The sequence below is a fragment of the Phalangium opilio genome, unplaced genomic scaffold (genome assembly GCF_054372755.1).
Source record: "Phalangium opilio isolate 3A_F unplaced genomic scaffold, DU_Popi_V2 ptg000230l_1, whole genome shotgun sequence".
Classification (NCBI taxonomy): Eukaryota; Metazoa; Arthropoda; class Arachnida; order Opiliones; family Phalangiidae; genus Phalangium; species Phalangium opilio.
The window spans coordinates 325,701-347,858 of record NW_028324221.1 but is presented as its reverse complement, the minus strand read 5'-3'; the positions used below and the strand labels follow the sequence as shown (position 1 = coordinate 347,858).

The 22,158-nt window shown below is 39.8% G+C and overlaps 8 non-coding genes across 8 annotated transcripts; all 8 read left to right on the top strand.

Moving 5' to 3' along the window:
* Window positions 1-20,216: 20,216 nt before the first annotated feature.
* Window positions 20,217-20,288, top strand: TRNAC-GCA (transfer RNA cysteine (anticodon GCA)). Its single transcript has one exon. It is a non-coding gene; the product is annotated as a tRNA-Cys (tRNA).
* Window positions 20,289-20,476: 188 nt separating this feature from the next.
* On the top strand, window positions 20,477-20,548 carry TRNAC-GCA (transfer RNA cysteine (anticodon GCA)). Its single transcript has one exon. It is a non-coding gene; the product is annotated as a tRNA-Cys (tRNA).
* Window positions 20,549-20,736: 188 nt separating this feature from the next.
* On the top strand, window positions 20,737-20,808 carry TRNAC-GCA (transfer RNA cysteine (anticodon GCA)). Its single transcript has one exon. It is a non-coding gene; the product is annotated as a tRNA-Cys (tRNA).
* A 58-nt stretch (window positions 20,809-20,866) lies between these two features.
* Window positions 20,867-20,938, top strand: TRNAC-GCA (transfer RNA cysteine (anticodon GCA)). Its single transcript has one exon. It is a non-coding gene; the product is annotated as a tRNA-Cys (tRNA).
* Window positions 20,939-21,126: 188 nt separating this feature from the next.
* Window positions 21,127-21,198, top strand: TRNAC-GCA (transfer RNA cysteine (anticodon GCA)). The gene has a single exon. It is a non-coding gene; the product is annotated as a tRNA-Cys (tRNA).
* Window positions 21,199-21,256: 58 nt separating this feature from the next.
* Window positions 21,257-21,328, top strand: TRNAC-GCA (transfer RNA cysteine (anticodon GCA)). Its single transcript has one exon. It is a non-coding gene; the product is annotated as a tRNA-Cys (tRNA).
* Window positions 21,329-21,516: 188 nt separating this feature from the next.
* On the top strand, window positions 21,517-21,588 carry TRNAC-GCA (transfer RNA cysteine (anticodon GCA)). The gene has a single exon. It is a non-coding gene; the product is annotated as a tRNA-Cys (tRNA).
* A 58-nt stretch (window positions 21,589-21,646) lies between these two features.
* On the top strand, window positions 21,647-21,718 carry TRNAC-GCA (transfer RNA cysteine (anticodon GCA)). Its single transcript has one exon. It is a non-coding gene; the product is annotated as a tRNA-Cys (tRNA).
* Window positions 21,719-22,158: the final 440 nt, after the last annotated feature.

The window sequence follows — 22,158 nt, the reverse complement described above, 5'->3', positions numbered from 1 at the left end:
ATTCCATGTATTCAAGTGAATTCTAACGAATCAAGAATAGCCCTTTGAATTCAAGTGAATTCCTGATCAAACTTCAGGAATTCATAAAAATCATTTTATATTTACTGAATTCTCCGAAATAATTGTGTGAAATCTTATGAATTCCAGTGTATTCCCAAATTTTTTAATGAATTCAAATGTTTTCCCAAAAATGAGCATGATTTGATTTGAATTCAAAAAATAAGCTCGAATTTTTTAAGATCGCACTCGAATTCACTCAATTCCGCAATGAATTCTTTGGTAGGCAATATTTTTTTGGTGTATTCATCTTTTCGATGAGATATTTTTGTAAACGGTAGAGTATAAATTCAAATGGGACCAGTTTAATTCATTAAAAGTATTGTTCAGCGTATTTGATACATTTTTGTTCGTATCAAACATATCTTGACTTGGCAATCACAGGTAAGTAATATTAAAAGAGAATCGAGGGGATATTCACTAAATCGTTGCCGATTTTAAAATAATCGAAGGGATATTCACTAAATCGTTAATGGTCGAGGGGATTTGTGCAAGTGCAAGTTTATAAGATGAGTCAGGCATAACAATATGTACAAGTTTATAAGGTGAGTTATGCATAACCCGAGTGTTGTATAAAGATCCCCCCACTAAAATTTCAAATGGATAACAGTTAGGCCTACCAAAAAACTAATCTAACCTAAAAGATAAAAACCAACTTCATGTAAAACAAACCATATATAAACCAAACGAAAGACAAAATTATGACATTAATTGCTATGAGATGACTCGTGTTAAAATAAAATTTTAACTCTCGATTAAATTGACAATGTTTTTAAAAGTATAACATGGTGTCAGAAGTGGGATGCACCTAACCACAGTCCCAGTAACCAGCCAAGACACGCCAGACGCTTCCACACCAGCAACAATGACATCTTTCAAAAGCCCAGCTCAATTCAATCCTGGAAGCAACCCAGCAGCATCATGGGCAGAATACAGAAACGAATTCAAGATGTACGCCCTTATCGTAGATATTGAATTTCTGATCCATGGTACTTTAATATTTCTGATGTTGTTAATTTCAATAAGAACTGCTACTTCCTGGAGTAAATTTTATATGTTTTTTTAAAATTTAAAATTTAAAACTTTGGTAGCTTTCGGACCGCGTCCTTCCTCAGACAATTTTTAAAATGAACTAAAATAATTTAATTTTACAAGTAACCAATTTTCATGTTTTTACATAGATTGAAGGTGACATTGCCCCTTTTTATATCATTTTTTATTAAAGCTCCCAAAGTTTTAAATTTTAAATAAAAATATAAAATTTACTCCATGAAGTAGCAGTTCTTATTGAAATTAACAACATTAGAAATGTACGCCCTTGCCACGCGTCTCGCAGCGGACCCCATGGAAACACAGATTGCCACGCTCCTTTTTGTCCTGGGACCTGCAGGTAGCAGACTCTATGACACGTTCACAATAACACCGCTCACTCCCATTCCCCCTGCTGTCGCACCATTGACAATGGACCTGATCTTACACGCTATCGATGATCACTACGCTCCGTATAGAAACGTCACAAACTATAGGAATATGTTCTTCGAAACCAAACAAGCTTATCATCAATCCTTCCAAGGTTACTCAGCTCTACTGAAGTCACAAGTAAAAAATTGCGACCTAGGGCCATACACCGACTCGCCCACCTGCACTCAACTCATAAGGGGCATCGGTAACACTGGACTACGTCGCCAAATGTTATCATGCCCAAACATCGATCTCCCCTTAAAGGCATCGCCATGTGTCAAGCCGCTGAATCCTCAACTCAACATAAAACGTCCATAGCCAACGCTCGCCTTAGCACGGCCACAGCCATTGACGCCTTACACAACGACTCACAAAGACGCCAGCCCACCGCAAGCAGACCGCAAAGCAGACCCCACAGCCGACCTTCATATCCTCAGCCCATAGACACCCGACAGACGTTATCATCACTTCCCCGTCAACAGTCCGGTGGCAGGCCAAGTGGGTGTGGGCGATCCGGTGACAGGCGAAGAGGGTGCTGACGATCCGGTGGCAGGCGAAATGGGTGTTGGCGATCCGGTGGCAGGTGAAATGGATGTTGGCGATCCGGTGGCAGGAGAAATGGGTGCTAGCGATCCGGTGGCAGGAGAAATGGGTGCTAGCGATCCGGTGGCAGGAGAATTGGGTGCTGGCGATCCGGTGCCAGGCGAAGAGGGTGTTGGCGATCCGGTGACAGGCGAAGAGGGTGTTGGCGATCCGGTGGCAGGAGAAATGGGTGATGGCGATCCGGTGGCAGGCGAAGAGGGTGTTGTCGAGCCGGTGCCAGGCGAAGAGGGTGTTGTCGAGCCGGTGCCAGGCGAAGAGGGTGTTGTCGAGCCGGTGCCAGGCGAAGAGGGTGTTGACGATCCGGTGCCAGGCGAAGAGGGTGTTGGAGATCCGGTGACAGGCGAAGAGGGTGCTGGCGATCCTCTGGAAGGCGAAGAGGGTGCTGACAATCTGGTGGCAGGAGAAATGGGTTCTGGCGATCCGGTGGCAGGCGAAGAGGTTGTTGGCGATCCGGTGCCAGGCGAAGAGGGTGTTGTCGATCCGGTGCCAGGCGAAGAGGGTGTTGTCGATCCGGTGCCAGGCGAAGAGGGTGTTGTCGATCCGGTGCCAGGCGTACAGGGTGTTGTCGATCCGGTGACAGGCGAAGAGGGTGCTGGCGATCCTCTGGAAGGCGAAGAGGGTGCTGACAATCCGGTGGCAGGCGAAATGTGTGTTGGCGATCCGGTGGCAGGAGAAATGTGTTCTGGCGATCCGGTGGCAGGCGAAAAGGGTGTTGACGATCCGGTGCCAGGCGAAGAGGGTGTTGTCGATCCGGTGCCAGGCGAAGAGGGTGTTGGCGATCCGGTGCCAGGCGAAGAGGGTGTTGTCGATCCGGTGCCAGGCGAAGAGGGTGTTGGCGATCCGGTGCCAGGCGAAGAGGGTGTTGGCGATCCTCTGGAAGGCGAAGAGGGTGTTGGAGATCCGGTGACAGGCGAAGAGGAAGCTGGCGATCCGGTGGCAGGAGAAAAGGGTGCTGGCGATCCGGTGGCAGGCGAAATGGGTGTTGGCGATCCGGTGGCAGGAGAAATGGGTGCTGGCGATCCGGTGCCAGGCGAAGAGGGTGTTGGTGATCCGGTGACAGGCGAAGAGGGTGTTGGTGATCCGGTGACAGGCGAAGAGGGTGTTGGCGATCCGGTGACAGGCGAAGAGGGTGTTGGCGATCCGGTGACAGGCGAAGAGGGTGTTGGCGATCCGGTGGCAGGAGAAATGGGTGCTGGCGATCCGGTGGCAGGCGGAGTGGGTGCGGGTGATCCGGTGGCAGGCGAAGTTGGTGCTGCCGATCCGGTGGCAGGCGAAATGGGTGTTGGAGATCCGGTGGCAGGCGAAGTGGGTGTTTTAGATCCGGTGGCAGGCGAAGTGGGTGCTGGCGATCCGGTGGCATTCCAAATGGGTGCTGGCGATCCGGTGGCATTCGAAATGGGTGCTAGCGATCCGGGTGCCAGGCGAAGAGGGTGTTGGAGATCCGGTGACAGGCGAAGAGGGTGCTGGCGATCCTCTGGAAGTCGAAGAGGGTGCTGACAATCCGGTGGCAGGCGAAATGGGTGTTGGCGATCCGGTGGCAGGAGAAATGGGTTCTGGCGATCCGGTGGCAGGCGAAGAGGGTGTTGTCGATCCGGTGCCAGGCGAATTTAAGCCTCTATTCACGAAATATACCCCACATTTATACCCTATCTACAGAATATCAATTTGATTTGCTTATGGTGATTAACCGCTTTCCTCCCATAATACCATAGTCCCATTCGGCCAACAAACGCCGCAAATTTTCGTATTCATCAAATGGTACAAACATCTTGGCTTAAATGTTCCCGGTGAAATTCAAATAATAATTCCCGGGAACGGAGATATTCTATCTTACCCTGCTAAAATCTAATTAACCTATAACGATTGAGTGGCTAGGTAAAATGAGCACTAAATCGAAGTACTTTGTAAAATATTAAGCAAAATTTATAGTCTACAAGAACGAAATATTTTTAAATTGAAGAAATGTACCATTATAAAAACGTTGTTTAATATTTATTGTTATTTTTAAGTCATGTGCATTACGTAACACTGCAAAGAAGTCTAAACATAGAACGAGTACCCAAATATAATTTCCTAACGTAATATAATGCCTATAAAAAAGACATTAACAAATATTTTATTTTTAAACGCAGCCGAGGATAAAAAGATTCTTTTATTGAAAAAAAAATAATTCAGTTTATAGCATTTACCTATAAATTATAGGTAATGTATATATGCACACGACTAGTATTAAGAGGTTCGATTCTTAAAATTTGGGACCGTAGGGCTTAAAGACACCAAACCCAAACTAAGCCTTACCTAACACTAACCAAACCTAAACTAATCTGACCTACAAAACGAGCAATATTTTCAAAAAGGCTGGTGTTATTTTATATAAACTTAGGTAGTAGTTCTCACGATTATTTAGAGAGGAAGATCGCCTATCAGACTTAGTTATGTAATTAATCAACCAGTTAAGCAAGTAATTTAGTTTAGCTTTAACCTCCATTTTCTAATAATATATCATAATTTGTTTGTGTGTGCTTGTGTTCCTGGAAACAAATCAATAGTCCGAGCCTAGAAAATCGACTAAATAGTTGTAATTAAAAATTGGCAAATTATTAGGTTCTTGAACATCAAAATATAATGAAAATGATTTGTTGGATTATAATAATAAAATTTTGCTTAACCTGGATTTTGAATGAATGGAGTTAATTGTGTATAAAAAAAGCCTACTGGCTCACGAGATTATACACAGGGATAAGAAAAAAGAGAACAATACAGAAATATAAAAAACAACAGTATACAAATATACAAATATTTACAATGTTGAGGAATCTTTGACTAACTACCATAGGTTTTAATACACAGGGCCGTCGCCAGGGTCAAATTTTAGGTAGGGCCGCGGCAGGGCACATTTTCGGACGAATGCATCTTATTATCGATGCGTGTGCCAAGTCTTAACTCAAGATTTTTAACTGAAAAGTCTGGTTCAAGATGATGCATATTAGAAAATAACTTAAAAGTTCCTAATGTGAAGAACACGACGCATCATTTTGCCTCAGATTGTTCAATTAAAATCGTGCTATAAGCCTTGGTATACTCATCCGGAATACGGTAGATTAGTATTAAAATCGTGTCTATACAAGAAATTTAAAAACTTTGTACTATTTATTAAAAATTAAGCGAGGGAAGAGACAATGTCAACGGGGTCTTAAAACAAATTAATAGAACGGTTAAACACCTATAAATTAAAGTTACGCAAGTCATAACAGTAACATGTAAAAGAAGAAAATAAATTACCAAAAATAAGTATGAAACTTTTTCATTGATTGTTTGATCTGGTTAAACATAACATATATCTCTAATTCGCGATTTAAAAATTAAGCACTAGTGCGACTAACCGATTAACACTAAAAGACTAGTCACTCTGTACATAAATAATGGTTCTATTGCTAAAAAATGTCTATGTTACTGTGATAAGCACAAAATTTAAATGAATTTTGAAAAAAAAAACTATTAATTTTAAAATTCTGAACCTTTGCACGATAATTTAAAGCCCTTCAATATACTTCTCACAAATATTTCAGAAGATTCGAACCAATGAAACCGTAAAAGAAACATATTTCCTACGACTCATGGCTAAATCCTTTAATCTTAGCTAATTTCCGTTTTAATTTTATTTTTTCGTAAAACGACTATGAAATGTGAACTTTTGAAAATTAGCAAAAAAAATTAGCTAAAATGTGTATCAAAAACAATAAAGAATCAACTAACATTAAGATAGGTGCGGTTAGGTTTGTAAACGACAATAAATATGCCAAATGACGCAATGTTCACTTCCAAGTGTAATTTAAATACAACATTAATATTTTACGTTCTTCAAATTAGTATGTTCATTAAAAATGATTTATTTAACATTGGCAGAAGTGGTTGGGTCAGGTTACGTTTGCGAATTAAAAATAAATATATCAACTCGCATTCGCGTAGATCTATTCTTGGAGAGCGGTAGCTCTCTTAGATAAGACTGCTCTTAATGTATAAGGAGGGTTTTTTGTTTGGATGTAGTTTTTTTTGTATTGTATTAATTGTTTTGAAAAACATCCACAGAATTACAATTCGGTCCCTCAATATGTGGTTGAAATTTCAAAAAGATCCACCCATTAGTTTATTGTATAAAAAAAAAGTTGCTAAGGGTGGTTTTCATTTGCATAAAATTTGTCAGTGTTTTTGGTGAAAAAGTTAAATTTTCCCATAGAAATAACATGGAGTTTTTCTCAAATTTAGCCATTTTGTGGCCACCCTTTTGACATGAAATATTCGTTTGTTACGTTTGGGAACGGTTTTATATCAAAATTTAAACCTTTTTCTAGGACCATTTTTAAGGTTTTTGAGAAAAATGAAGTTTAAGTGCTAATTTTCATGTTTTTTAATCATGCTTTGACTTACGTTGTGCAGGCTACGTCATTTATGACGTAGGTTTGGAAACTATGTATATAGTAATAGAGGGAGAAACTAAATCTTTTGGGCAATGGCCGCTGCGCTTTGTCACCATAAAGATTATTATTGAACTTTGAGAACGTTGTTGAGCTTTGAAAGATCTGATTTTAATATTATTTGTAAGTAATACTTTATTTTCATTCAATACAAAAAAAATTTAAGGGTACGATTTAGTCAATAATTTATGAATTAAATTTCATTTATTGAGTGCTAAGCCTCGGTCTTAGCAATAGTACTTTTCGGCTGTAGGTAGTACGGTAGGAAGGAGATATTTATTGAGTGCTAAGCCTCGGTCTTAGCAATAGTACTTTTCGGCTGTAGGTAGTACGGTAGGAAGGAGATATTTATTGAGTGCTAAGCCTCGGTCTTAGCAATAGTACTTTTCGGCTGTAGGTAGTACGGTAGGTAGGAGATATTTACAGCTATAGCCATTTGGTTACACAATGCGTCGTCTGCTCTGCCTATGATTTCCTTAAGGGAAATTGTTTCACTTTTCATATAAAAGAAGGGGCTAATTAGGTCTAATTTTATTTTTTTCGTAAGTTAAACTTAATTATAATTTAATTCAAAAGAATTTAAAGTTAGGTTTTGGCCGATAATTTATAAATTCATTGATTTTAGTAAGTATAAATTCATTGATTTTAGCAAGTATCGGTCAAAAGTTCATGACAGCTGGTTGTTGTAGTTAAAAGACCATGCCGTGTTCGTTATAAAACCCTGTCACCAAACAAACCAGAGCTGTGCTAATAGGGATTTGGCAGTACTACGTCATGGAACGTCAGGCTACCTTCCATTAGTGCTAAAAAACATACCAGGAGGAGGGGCTTATATAGCTTTCATTCTGTTAAAAAACATACCATAATGGCGCTGGGGCGGAGTTAAGCCCGAATTGCCAAGTCCCTATTAACTGGCAACTAATTGAATTGGAATTAGCAATTGGACAATTATGACTTAATTAGCAATTAGGCATAGAGGCTAATTAAATCCCTTTACACAGTGATAAACAAATAAACCCTGTCAACTCCACTCTTGGACTACGGGAGCATGTAGTGGCGTTTGTTTTAACTAAAGAAAGGTAGATATTTTCTTTTTAAATCAGGAAATTACAAGTTTCGGATCTTTTACAAAAAACATGATAATTTAGGAAATTTAATTTTACTGAGCTTAGCAGGCCAGTTAGCTACACCTTTTCGACCCTGGGAGCATCTAGTGGCGTTTGTTTAATCGAAACCACACCATTTATTTGCTTTAAAACTCGACTAAATTTCATTGAGTTATGAAGATTGAAGAAATTGATTAACGCGAGTTGATAAAGAAATTGTTTAATTTATTAATATTTGCTTACAGCAATTAATGATACATTCATATTAGTATAAATTGTTTATTTTTGTTAATAGGAGTTAAAGGGATAAGAAAATGTCTTTATCAAATATATTTGTAGCTTTAAACGGGTCAACCATTTTTTAGATAACTGGAAAATAAATGGTTGTGAATCAAAAAGAATGGAATAAGGATGGAAAAGTTAAGTTTATTTTTTTCAAAAGATATAATGGTTGGGAAATCATTTCCTATGTTCAAGGGGTAATGAAATGACTGGTAAAAATTTTCTTCAGTTTAAGGGATAAAATTTATTAAAATGGATTAATTAGAACGAACATTAATTTATTAAAATGGATCAAAAATAATGGAATAATGATGGGAAAGTTAATTGAATTTTTAAAAAATAACAACATGGCTGGGAAAATGAGTCTTCAATTCAAGGGATAAAGAAATAACTGGGAAACGTTTTCTTAAGTTCAATGGATGAATTTTATTAAAATGGATTGATTTAAACGGACCATTAATACTTCCTTAAGTTTTAAGCATATCGGTGCTCCAGAGGATCCCCTACAAGGCGACTTTCCTCCTGAACTCCAGGTGTTGCTTGACAAAGGCTGGTGGGCGGGATTTATAAGTGCACTTATGAATCCCGCCCACAAATGGCTCCTGCCTTAGCCCAGCCAAAACTGGGGTTCGTAAGGAAAGCAAATTTGAAGGGGATTCACTGGAGCCGCGCTATGCTTTAAGGTATAACTAAATGGCTCCGAAAGCATTTCTCAGGTTCAAAGGATAAAAAAATGGCTCGAAAGCCATTTCTTATGTTAAAAGAAATAAAAATTTACTAAAATGGATTAATAAGAATGGAATATTAGTTCATTAAAATTAATTAAAAAGAATGAAATAATTATGGATGAAATTCATTTATTTGGTTAAATGAAATTTTAATTGAAAACAAATTATGGCATAAAAAATTAAATGAAGATTAATATGGTGATGATGCTACAAAAAATATAAGAAATATATATTAATTATCTTCAATGAAAATTTTTAATTGAAACTCAAGAAAAGAATTGAGGTTGTAAACTTATTTAAGACTTAAGGCTTTCAAGAGATTCATGAAAAAAGACCCCAAATGTAACTTCTTTTCCTGTCCCCCAATTTAATAAAAGTGTTAACTTTTTTAAATGTGGCTTAGTACTTACAAAATATTTACAATGACGTCTCCATGGTTCCACCCTCTTGTGGTGCCCTTTGTTGATGATGATGATTGTGGTGGTGGTGGTGGGGGTGTCACCACTACCACAGGCGACTCGACGCCCACCGAACCCGTTTCCGCCGGTGAAACCGGCAACGCGTCGTCTACCATGCAACCGTATATAAGTCAAGTATATATATGCTAGAGCCTTTAACACCTTTGGCTGGATTATGTGCAATATACTTTTTATAATAGACCATGAGATAAACTAAACAAGTTGGGCTGTCGCGCGAGGCCGAAAAGGTTTTTTTCATAAAGGGGCTGCAAGAGGGGTGAAACTTGTTACGATGCTGGTGCTATCCTGAGAGTAAAATAACATATTTTGATTGGGAACATAGACTAACAATCGTCTGCTTCATCAATTTTGAATGTTTTCAGACCTAGGCTTAGCGTCTTCCAAGTAGTTATTATAAATTGAACATCATATTATCAGTGACCGGTCTAATTTAATTAAGATAATTTCAAAATGAGTGTGAAAGGTGGTTCACGATGTTGTGTCAAGCTCTAGACATATAAGCTTTGCACTAGTTAGTATATACATTACTAAGCCTTGGCCCATTCAAAATATAAGTCCCAAGAGGCAAAGAATGGTATAGATTCTTTAGTCTGTAGAGTGCTTGAAGTTTTGCAATTGAAACTAAGGTTAAATTTACCCTCCAAGCACTCGTCTTACTAAATCTAGAATTTTTATTTTGAAATGGGACTATAAAAACTATATCCTGAACTCTGTCTATTTTACTTCAGTCTTTCTGACTTAAAAAATATACCGCTCGCGCATGCGCAAGGGAGCATATGAAAAAAACCTTATTTCCCAGCATGCAATGCAGTACTAGCTTTGACCGTTGAAAATTTTGAAGGGTTTTATTTCATGGTCAATCTCTGTCCTACAATTTAAGTCTAAAACCCCTTTCTCTCTATATACTTTTATACCGTAGAATACCTTTCTACCTCATTGCCAATTATTTTTTACGCATTGAAAGCCATGGCGATAAAAGGCTCTAGCTAAGATTGCTTGCATTAGGGCCACCTAGGGATAGTAGGGAACTTCACTTTCTTTTTTAAATTCAAATTTATTATTTTTTATTTTATTAAATTAAAAACTCGTTTCCCTTAATGAGAATTTTAACCAAGTGCATAGAAGATTTTAGGTAGCCCCAGGATAAGCAATCGAATATAGGTAGTACCTCTATTTTGCGGGCAGTCCCGCTTTAGGTGTCCTGGCTTTTTGCACTTGTGCAACTCCTTATCCATTGCCACCGACCGCCGCCCCGTTTACTTCGGCCGCCTGGCCCGTTACCGCGGCCACCACCGCGTCCCCGCTTTCCGGCGCCGCCGTGAAAGTACGCATTCGTTACGTTGATATTTTTGCCTTCCAAACCGACAAAAAATTTCATTGAATAGTTTACGATCAATTACTTTCTATCTAGTTTAAATTTTGACAATAATTTTAAACATTATAAATTTGAATTCTATGAATTAGCTTCAAAACCCGTTTATTAATAATTTTAACTATTAAAAATTGTGTTCAAAACATACTTACGAGGTTGGAAAACTGCTCGATTTAGAAAACAAAAGTAATTTCCCGCCAAAAATATTCCCCGGGCTAGGAGAAGTAGCATAGAGCAATTAAAACTGGATTGAAGCATGTTTTTACAGCAACGTTTCGAGGTATAATTGATCCATGCTACTGTTCCAGACTCCAGAGGGCAATAAATTAAAAAGGCTTAATCTCTTGGCTTCTGTTTCGGCGGGAATTGTTCCAATTTCCACCTCGTTCATATTCCGAAGACTTGTAAAAGAATATTACTTGCCACGAATGTTAATTTTTAAGGTTTTATATGATCTATAAACTAAGTATTTTTAATATTTTTTATGTTCCTACTGTACATTAACATAATTTTGTTCTCATTTTAGATTGTGAAATTGTCTCTTTCATTCTTAGCCTTAATAAGTTTCAGTTTCCCTTGCAATTATTTTATTTTCATTAATTTAAATTGTATTTTTTTTTCTTTTTACGATTTGCAATTCTGTCAGAGGTTTTTTTGACACTGGGTCCCATTAATTGGGTTCTTTTTGTGCTCCCATTAATTGGGTTCTTTTTGTGCTCCCATTAATTGGGTTCTTTTTGTGCTCCCATTAATTGGGTTCTTTTTGTGCTCCCAATAATTGGGTTCTTTCTGTGCTCCCATTAATTGGGTTCTTTCTGTGCTCCCATTAATTGGATTTCTTTGTGTATCCAAATTGCAAGTTCCAGTATGGGATTAAGGCTTATTTGAGACCTATTGCAATCTGTGTCAAATACGGTACTGCTTGTACTGATTAAAACTCTGCAGAGGTTGAAAAAGATTTGCTCTTTTGTGCGACTCACAAATTTTCATAATGTTTTGTCGAGAAAAGATAAACAGAAAAAATAGATGCTTAGCAAAGCAAAAAGAAAGAGCGCAAAGTAAATTGCAACTGTTAGTTAAGAGCAAAGCTTTGCAAAAACAGCAAAGTAGACAACTTGAAAATAAGAAATACTATCTGAAAAACCAGGACAATATTCAGAGAAGAAAAGCAAATAACCATGTTCAGCATAAACTTGCGCGTGGTACAGCAAAAAGTGGTAAAAGGGCTATGGCACCAGGTGGCACCAATAATGTTGGTTTTTGCTCCAAAAAATTAAAACCCAAACCTAAACCAACTAAAGTAGATAAATTTGGTTTTGCGAAAAAGCTCCTCAATGCGGGGATTTTCAAAACGAAAAACAAAAAAATTATAGCTGAAAGCTATTAAAGGTTTCTAGTCAAACGTCTAACTGAAAGACTGGCGGCGTCAGAGTCTTTTAACGGTGAGACTAAAAAACAACGCACAAAGTCTATCTCTCACAAGCTAAAATGCCAAGTGCTAGCTGGTAGAGTATTGCATTTGAAAAGGCAATTATATTCGGCTTACCACGCCCAACTAACGGGGGTTGTTAGTGAATTTAAGGATTTTGTTGAGAAAATCAAAAAATTTGGGTCCATTGATAGTGACAATTTGGCAGACGTTGTGAGTGGAAAAACGCTTCACAGTAGCATGAAAAAGGCCTATTTCCATGAAACAACCTATTATCTGATTGGAAATAATGGAAAAATATTGAAAAATGGCGATGAGTCACATTACAGCAAAATTTTTCAATTGGATTCTGATGGTCGTGTACGAAAAGTTCTGAGAGACCGTGCTTCAGTTCGACAAAAGAATTGTTTGTTGACGAAATGGGAAATTTCGTTGACATAAAAATCAATAACGCAACTAGTAACGTTGAACGTGTTTTACAAGTTAATGAGTAGGGAGTTGTTACAAATCTTTTCAACATTGTTGAAACTGAAGAGAAGAATCCAAAAGCAAATTTTGTGATCAATGAAGGGGGGTTTATTGAAACCCAAAACAAAACTGTATATTGGGAATGCAGTGATATTTGTAATGTTCGAACTCGAGCCATTGCAAAAGTACTAGCTTTCGTAAACAAAGTTGCCAATGCGAATGAAAAATCTTTGACTAAAATTTTTGAGTCTGATTTGGACCTTTGCGAATTAAGAAAAGAATTTTGCAAAAAATCAAACGTGTTTATACCACCAGATGGAGCCGAAGTAATGGTGAAAATAGTTCCGTTTCTAGGACACACCTCTTACTGCACTGATAGCGAAGAGTGCCAAAGTCATTTGCGTTCTTTCGCTGAATTGGCTCTTCATTATTCGGAAATTAGAAGTATTCTGAATAAGATGTATCAAGTCAAAGCGTTGCTTAACACGCTAACTAAAATTTCAACTGAAATTGAACGTGGTGATTACGATTCTCTGACGAATGTCATGGTGCAATCGAGAAAAATCCTAGCCACACGTGGGAAAAATTTAAACAACGAACAAAACAATGCTCCCACAGGAAGCATTAACGCTCCTCGGCCCACTCTCGATGATAGTGAAATCTTGAGTCTTTACGAGAATCAATTCGCTCGGGCAATGCTAAACACCAACGAATTTCACGACACGCCTTGCGACTGCTGTTTAAGATTACTGAAAAAATCTGATTTAGGAGCAGTAGAAAAACTGGTAAACAGAGCTGTTATTGAGAACGAGGCCTATCTGATTTTAAGAGCTGGCTGGATAATGAATTATTCCGACACGAGAGAAGCAGACATGCTGCTATGTCGTTACTGCGCTACGGATTTGGGAAAGGGTAAAGTTCCCATCAGATGTTTTCTGAACAACTTGGCAGTTGACAATCCTCCACCAGATGTCACCAGTTTAAACATGTTTGAGAATGTTTTAATTCAGCTTGTGAAGGCCTTCCACACTGTGGTGCGGTTAGGCACCAAAACCAACTCCAACATGCAGTTTGGCACGGTTAAAGCTTTGAAGGGAAGAGTAATTTATCTTCCAATACCCGTGGAGAAAAATTTGAAGATGTTTCCCAAGACATTGCCCAAAAATCACGAACTGCATATCTTGGTGAATGGCGTTCCCATAGCGGACAAAAAGTTTGGCAACAGGTTGTTTGCCTCGAAAAAGTGTTGAAAGCATTCAGTGTGCTGAAAAAGATAAACCCTTTTTACAAAGACATTGATATTTCGACAATGAATGAGGAATATATTTGTGGCACGCAAGAAATTGATGGAAATGAAAATTCATTGACTCCAGAAGCATTACTGAGCGTAACAGATCCACTTGCGTTAATTAATGATGGATCTGATGCGTTGACACGCGCTTCCAACAGAAGGACCAGCGGATAGTAGTCACGACGTCCAAGGTGACCAAAACGCTTCGAACATGCAGGAGCAGGATGAAAATCAGTCTAGCCTTGCACCAGGCGACGCCTACAAAATTCTAACACAGCCCGAGGCTTTGTTGCGAAAACTATCTGAGGGTGAAGCCAATGATCTATATGATCATTACTCTATTCATCCAGTGAACGTTCAACCACCGAAAGATTTACTTGGCGCTTTCCAAATGAAGCGCGTCGAAGCCGAGCCAGTTAGCACTTGGGACAAAAACTTGGAATACGTGAGCTTTGTTCATTTGTTCCCTAAGGGTCGCTTTGGCAAGCACGATGATTGACCATTTGGGAAAATAACGGAAACCGAGTATCGTTTATCCCGTCTTTTGAACAAGAGTCCAATTTTTAGACGAGATTACGCGTATTTGTTCCATTCTTATCAAGAATGCGAAATGAAAGCGATTTCTAGAAGTTTGAACTACGTTCTTCGTGTTAAAAAACCCATGCCAATTGGGGTTGAAAATTTGCTCAGTTGCGTTGAATCTGGCGATAAAGAAAGTGAGAGTAATTTAGCTACTTTCTTGGGTCATATTCGAATAACTAACGACTACTGGTATAAAGTTCTTAGAAACGTTTTAGCGATGATTCGGGAATATGGTCCTCCCACCTGGCTTTTAACCTTTAATCCGGCCGAGTACGATGATATGGAACTGCACGATCACTTGAGAAAAGTGAATTCAGACGTTCCAGAAGTAGAGTCGATGACGGTGGCTGAATTGTTGAATTTCGACCCACTTAGCGTCAATTTGCACTTTCACAACAAAGTGCGGTCGCTGTTAATTAACTTTGTCTTGTGTAAGCAAAATCCAGTTCTTGGCATGATAGAACATCATTTTTGGCGGGTTGAATACCAATCTCGGGGTTTACCTCATATGCTTTTGTGGGCCAAGGACGCTCCAAAGATTGGAACTTCTTCGACCGAGACTATTTTGAATTACGTGTAAAAACACGTCACGTGTTCGATGCCAAGAGCATCGGTAAGTCCGGAACTACACCAGCTGGTAAAAAAATTCGCAACTCACAAATGCACCTCCAGTTGTTATAAGAAGGTGAAAAATTCTAAAAAAGGATTGAAAGTGTGTCGTTACGGTTTCCCTCGAAACGTAACAAACATTGCCACTATGAATTCTGTTAGAGCAGTTACTCGGCACCGTAAAATGAAAAAGGTGCAGAAACGACTGTACGACTTGCCGAGAAAACAGCACGAAGTTTTAATCAATGATTACAATCCCACGCTACTTTTGGCTTCTAAAGCCAACATGGATATGCAATTTGTCGCTGACAAATCGGAAATAGTGGCAAACTATGTCACGGCTTACGTGACAAAGGGAGACCGGGCTGACATGGACCAAAGTTTTGCCGAGTTAGGCAACGAAAGTTTGTTCAAAAAATTATTTGCCTCTAGATTGAAATCTTTGACGTACAAGCAAATAGGAATTTATGAAGCTCTCGATATGATGCTGGGCCAAGACCTTTACAACAAGTCCGACAGCACTAAATTTATTAAAACTAACTTAAAAGAAAACCGAACGAGAGTTTTGAAAGGTTACAAGGAACTCGCGCGTTTGAGGGAAACTGACCCCGAAAGCAAGGACACTTGCCAAAAAGGGTTCGTCGACGACAAATATCCGAATTGTCCTGACAGCTTGGAAAATCTTATGTTGCGGGAATTTGGTCAGTTTTACGATTATGCGATGTGCTCTGAGGGTGTCGAGAAAAATGCGAATGTAATCCAGTTGAAAAACAATCTGGGTTTCATGAGAAAGAGAATTAAGCCCTACATAATAGAGCACTTTATTCACGACCCGATAGAGGAGAAAGAACAGCATTGTCACGCTCTACTGATCCTCTTCAAACCGTGGCGTGACGAAACTGAGCTATTGGGCGAGTTTGAAACATACGCCAATGCTTTCGAAAACTCGCTTTCGGTGTTAAAAGACATGAGAGAATATCACGAAAACTCTCGGTTTCCAAAGAAGTTGAAAAGAAACGGAACACTTCTAAAAAGGAGAAAGAGCCAGAAACCATAACTTCGGAGACAGAAAGTGATGACGATGAAAATGCGCTGCAAGGGAAAGAAATTGTTATCGAAACTGAACACGCGATGGCTGATGTGGAAGCTGCCATGGAAATGAATTTAGAGACTGATGTTGACAATGTGGCGTTACTAAACTCGGATCAAAGGCGAATTTATGATCACATCATGAATCACTTCTCCCAAGAGGGAGAAAAATCTAGAAACAAGTGCCTTTTTGTGTCGGGACCTGGTGGAACTGGCAAATCGTTTCTTATCGACACTCTCGCCAGCGCTGTAAGGCGACGCTTTCAAAATCCTGCTAGCGTGGCCATTGCCGCACCAACGGGTTTGGCAGCGTTGAAAGTTAATGGCGTAACGTTACACAGATTACTAATGTTGCCGGTAGATCATGGGCGTATCGCCGAATACCATTCCCTGAGTTCTGAGAATATAAGCATTATGAAAGAGACTTTGGGTAATTTAAAACTGTTAATTATTGATGAAATTTCTATGGTCTCATCGGTTTTACTGACTCACGTTCACTTGAGGCTGAACGAATTTTGGGAAATGAACCAACCATTTGGTGGAGTTGTATTTATTCTTGTTTTGGGAGACTTTTTCCAATTGCCTCCGGTTCAAGGAAATCCCGCGTTTATCAAAATCACTTCCGAAGAAGCCAGACTTGGATTCAATTGCATCGGAGGAAGTGATCTTTGGAAGTTTTTTAAATACGATGAACTAACGCAAAATGTTAGACAAGCCAACGACCAAAGCTACAGCGACATTTTAAGCAGAGTTAGAATTGGAAATATTTCCGAAGCTGATGTTGCAACCTTAAAAAGTAGATTGGTTGCTGACGGACAACACATCGAGGTGGCTATGGACCTTTTCATTAAGCTGTCCAATGAAGGGTTTCACCCAATTTGTTTGATGCCTAAATTAGCCATGTGCGTAAAATTCAACTTTGATATGCTGCGAAAAAACGGCGAGGAAGTTGAAGTCATTCCTTGTCAGGATAGACTCGCTGACTATGGCAGAAAAATGAATAAAAACATTCTCAGGAGACTGCAAGGGCTACAAAACGAACCGTCCAAAACAGGCGGTTTGGAGAGCGAGTTAGTTTTTTGCGTTGGCTGCCGAATAATGGTCAGAAGGAATATCAGTTTTGAAAAAGGCGTTGTAAATGGTACGATGAGTTTCGAAACTGGCTTCAAGAAGGACGAACATGGAAACGTTACTGGGATTTTTCTAAGAGTAGATTGCGAACCGAATAACGACGACGCTAACACTGACTTTTTAGTTGAGAAAATTTGCGTCAAATTTTTGCTCATGGCAAACATTTACGTTAAACGCTCCCAGTTTCCCATCATCCTGGCGTACGCTATTACGATACACAAAAGCCAAGGCATGAGTTTAAAATGCGCCATTATGGATTTGGGTCCGAATTTATTCGAAACGGGCATGGCGTATGTGGCTTTATCGAGAGTGAAGTCCTTGGCCGGACTCCATCTATTACAGTTCGATCCGACTAAAATTAAGGCGGATGGACGAGCCATAATGGAGTATAACAGGCTTTGCAAAAAATATAGGCCAGATCTGCCTGTTTTGGAAATAACGGAGTCGAAAATAGCCAATGTAAAAAAAGAAGTGCACCTACTCTATCTAAAAGCCTTTTAGAAGGCGAGGAAGAGAGATGTGAAGAAACACCAAAGAAGAAAAGGAAAGCCCAACAAAGTTTGGATAGTTTTCCCTTGAAGGGTTTAGCTAACGATGATCAAGTATCGTGCTATTCTAATAGCGTTTTGCAACTACTCTTATTAGTGGCGGAATTGAGAGAATTGGTTAAATCTTACACTGGATTATTCGTTGAAAAACCAGTTTTACGTTGCCTCCATAACACGATAAACGACATAGAGAGTTCTCAAGGAAGTTTCAATCGTAAAGGGTTGGAACTGAGAATCGCTGTTGGAAATCATTTTACGCAAAATGAGGAACAAGACGCGAGGGAATTTTTGATGGTCCTCTTGACGACTCTAAGCCAAGAAATGGAAGCCGATTACTATAAGGCTCTAAATGATCTGTTTTGGTCAAAATCCCGAAACGTTACCAAATGCCTAAAAAGTCAAGTTGAACAAGATTCGGAGAATATTGTTGAAAGCAACATTTTCAATCTTCCGCTAAAATCCGAGATAAAATTGATTGGAAATCTTTGGAAAAAAGGATGACATTAACAGAGGTGCCATGCGTATTTTGTAATAATCCTACGGATGTATTGATATCCAGCGGAAAGTACGTATTTCTGTGTCTTCTATGTGGCGATTACAAAGATGGTCGACCAATTAATGTTTCGAAAATCAAATTGTAACGAACCAAAAGGCTAGAGCATACATCGTGCGTAAATAATTTGAAACAATTTACCTTGTTATATCGTACGAAGTCTTTTCTTTATTTCTGGGACTCGTTTCTCAAAATTATTCTAACAAAACCGAAACTAGGTTACTTTCCTATTCCAACATCTAACTAATATCAAACCGGACTGGTCTCCGCGAATACCCGATAGCAACTCCTCGTTCTATCGGTTCTCTCGCATATATAGTGGGAGAATCAGGGCCGGAAATAAGCGCAGGACACTGGACATTGTCCAATAAAATTATCAAATGTCCCATAATTTTTTTAAAAACAAAGGGGGTCACTGGACAGTTTGACCAATAAATTTTCCGAAGTTTTGATAGCTTGACTATGCAGGTGCGACACTATTTTGCACACTCCAGTGGACTATGTCCTATAAATTTTCCAGTCAAATAGGGGGTCACTGGACACATGTCCTATAAGAAATTTTTCTTATTTCCGGCCCTGGGGAGAATCGTCACATGATCGAGCAGACGACGTCACAATCGTCGTCTGCTCGATTGTCTGCTTACAAAATCACAATGAACAAAATGCTTTTTAAAACTAAAGGGGTGATTATTCATAAAGGTGAATCGTTAGCCGAGGGACATTATGTGAACTTTGTGAGGAAAGACAACGGCTAGTAAAAGGATTCGCAAAATAACTTCTTCAAACAAAGGTTGCCTAATAAGAGCAGTATATGTACTGTCGGGAGTCTAGCTCACTTCGGTAAGCCTAGCTTCTGGGCGACAAAGTTTTGAGGGAATAAGGGACTTATCAGAATGCCTACCCTACAGGAACTGACTACCCCGTGTCCGAAAGTGGTGAAACACCCCAAATCCCCCCTCCTTCTCCACCCGATTATACCTCAATTACTTCGCTTGTTAATCTTTCATCACCGTGGACTATCAACTCAATTTGCATTGAAACTTCGTAATTCAAACCATCGCAATTCAATTTGCATTGAAACTTCATAATTAAAACCATCGCAATTCAATTTGCATTGAAACTTCATAATTAAAACCATCGCAATTCAATTTGCATTGAAACTTGGCATTAAAACCATCGCAATGAACGTTTGACATACAAAACAAGCTCGATGAAACCGGTTATTAAAAATGCAAATTAATGACACTCACTTATCAACCACTAACGCTATCATGCAATAATAATGAATACGAAAAATGTTTATGAAATGAATTGGAATTATCACTAATAATTAAAGGGCATCTGAATAACTCTCATATTTTACATCAACAAATCAGTACGCTTTTAATATTATTACTATTATTATTATTAGTAAGTAGGGGGCTCGCGCCCTAGCACCGATGCCAAGGGAATATTGTGCAACCTCGTAATCAGGCCTTGAATAGACCTGTGGCCACAGCGTAGCGAAGAATTCGCTCCACTGTAATAGAGGAGACCCGCGAGGGTTCCAAAGTGTGTGAATCAAAATATTCTAGACTAAGCGAGAGCATTCGACTGCAGATCGAGAGGTCCTTGGTTCAAACCCGAATTCCCCCTGTAACAGCACGGATCATTTCGTTTCTTTTAGTTAAATCGACATTACGTTTAACAACAAGGGGGAATAGCTCAGTGGTAGAGCATTCGACTGCAGATCGAGAGGTCCTTGGTTCAAGCCTGAGTTCTCCCTGTAACAGCACGGTTAATTCCGTTTATTTTAGTTAAATCGACATTACGGCTTTGAACAAAAGGGAATAGCTAAGTGGTAGAGCATTCGACTGCAGATCGAGAGGTCCTTGGTTCAAACCCAAGTTCCCCCTGTAACAGCACGGATCATTCCGTTTATTTTAGTTAAATCGACTTTGGGGCCTTGAACAAGGGGGAATAGCTCAGTGGTAGAGCATTCGACTGCAGATCGAGAGGTCCTTGGTTCAAACCCGAGTTCCCCCTGTAACAGCACGCATCACTTCGTTTATTTTGGTTAAATCGACATTACGGTTTTGAACAAGGGGGACTAGCTCAGTGGTAGAGCATTCGACTGCAGATCGAGAGGTCCTTGGTTCAAACCCAAGTTCCCCCTGTAAAAGCACGGATCATTCCGTTTATTTTAGTTAAATCGACATTACGGCTTTGAACAAGGGGGAATAGCTCAGTGGTAGAGCATTCGACTGCAGATCGAGAGGTCCTTGGTTCAAACCCTAGTTCCCCCTGTAACAGCACGGATCATTCCGTTTATTTTAGTTAAATCGACATTACGGTTACGAATAAGGGGGAATAGCTAAGTGGTAGAGCATTCGACTGCAGATCGAGAGGTCCTTGGTTCAAACCCGAGTTCCCCCTGTAACAGCACGGATCATTCCGTTTATTTTAGCTAAATCGACATTACGGTTCTGAAAAAGGGGGAATAGCTCAGTGGTAGAGCATTCGACTGCAGATCGAGAGGTCCTTGGTTCAAACCCAAGTTCCCCCTGTAACAGCACGGATCATTCCGTTTATTTTAGTTAAATCGACTTTGGGGCCTTGAACAAGGGGGAATAGCTCAGTGGTAGAGCATTCGACTGCAGATCGAGAGGTCCTTGGTTCAAACCCGAGTTCCCCCTGTAACGGCACGGATCATTCCGTTTATTTTAGTTAAATCGACATTACGGTTACGAATAAGGGGGAATAGCTAAGTGGTAGAGCATTCGACTGCAGATCGAGAGGTCCTTGGTTCAAACCCGAGTTCCCCCTGTAACAGCACGGATCATTCCGTTTATTTTAGTTAAATCGACATTACGGTTCTGAAAAAGGGGGAATAGCTCAGTGGTAGAGCATTCGACTGCAGATCGAGAGGTCCTTGGTTCAAACCCAAGTTCCCCCTGTAACAGCACGGATCATTCCGTTTATTTTAGTTAAATCGACTTTGGGGCCTTGAGCAAGGGGGAATAGCTCAGTGGTAGAGCATTCGACTGCAGATCGAGAGGTCCTTGGTTCAAACCCTAGTTCCCCCTGTAACAGCACGGATCATTCCGTTTATTTTAGTTAAATCGACATTACGGTTACGAATAAGGGGGAATAGCTAAGTGGTAGAGCATTCAACTGCAGATCGAGAGGTCCTTGGTTCAAACCCGAGTTCCCCCTGTAACAGCACGGATCATTCCGTTTATTTTAGTTAAATCGACATTACGGTTCTGAAACAGGGGGAATAGCTCAGTGGTAGAGCATTCGACTGCAGATCGAGAGGTCCTTGGTTCAAACCCAAGTTCCCCCTGTAACAGCACGGATCATTCCGTTTATTTTAGTTAAATCGACTTTGGGGCCTTGAACAAGGGGGAATAGCTCAGTGGTAGAGCATTCGACTGCAGATCGAGAGGTCCTTGGTTCAAACCCGAGTTCCCCCTGTAACAGCACGGATCATTTCGTTTATTTTGGTTAAATCGACATTACGGTTTTGAACAAGGGGGACTAGCTCAGTGGTAGAGCATTCGACTGCAGATCGAGAGGTCCTTGGTTCAAACCCAAGTTCCCCCTGTAAACGCACGGATCATTCCGTTTATTTTAGTTAAATCGACATTACGGCTATGAACATGGGGGAATAGCTCAGTGGTAGAGCATTCGACTGCAGATCGAGAGGTCCTTGGTTCAAACCCGAATTCCCCCTGTAACAGCACGGATCATTCCGTTTATTTTAGTTAAACCGACATTACGACCTTGAACAAGGGGAATAGCTCAGTGGTAGAGCATTCGACTGCAGATCGAGAGGTCCTTGGTTCAAACCCGAGTTCCCCCCTGTAGTAGCACGGATCATTCCGTTTATTTTAGTTCAATCGACATTACGGCT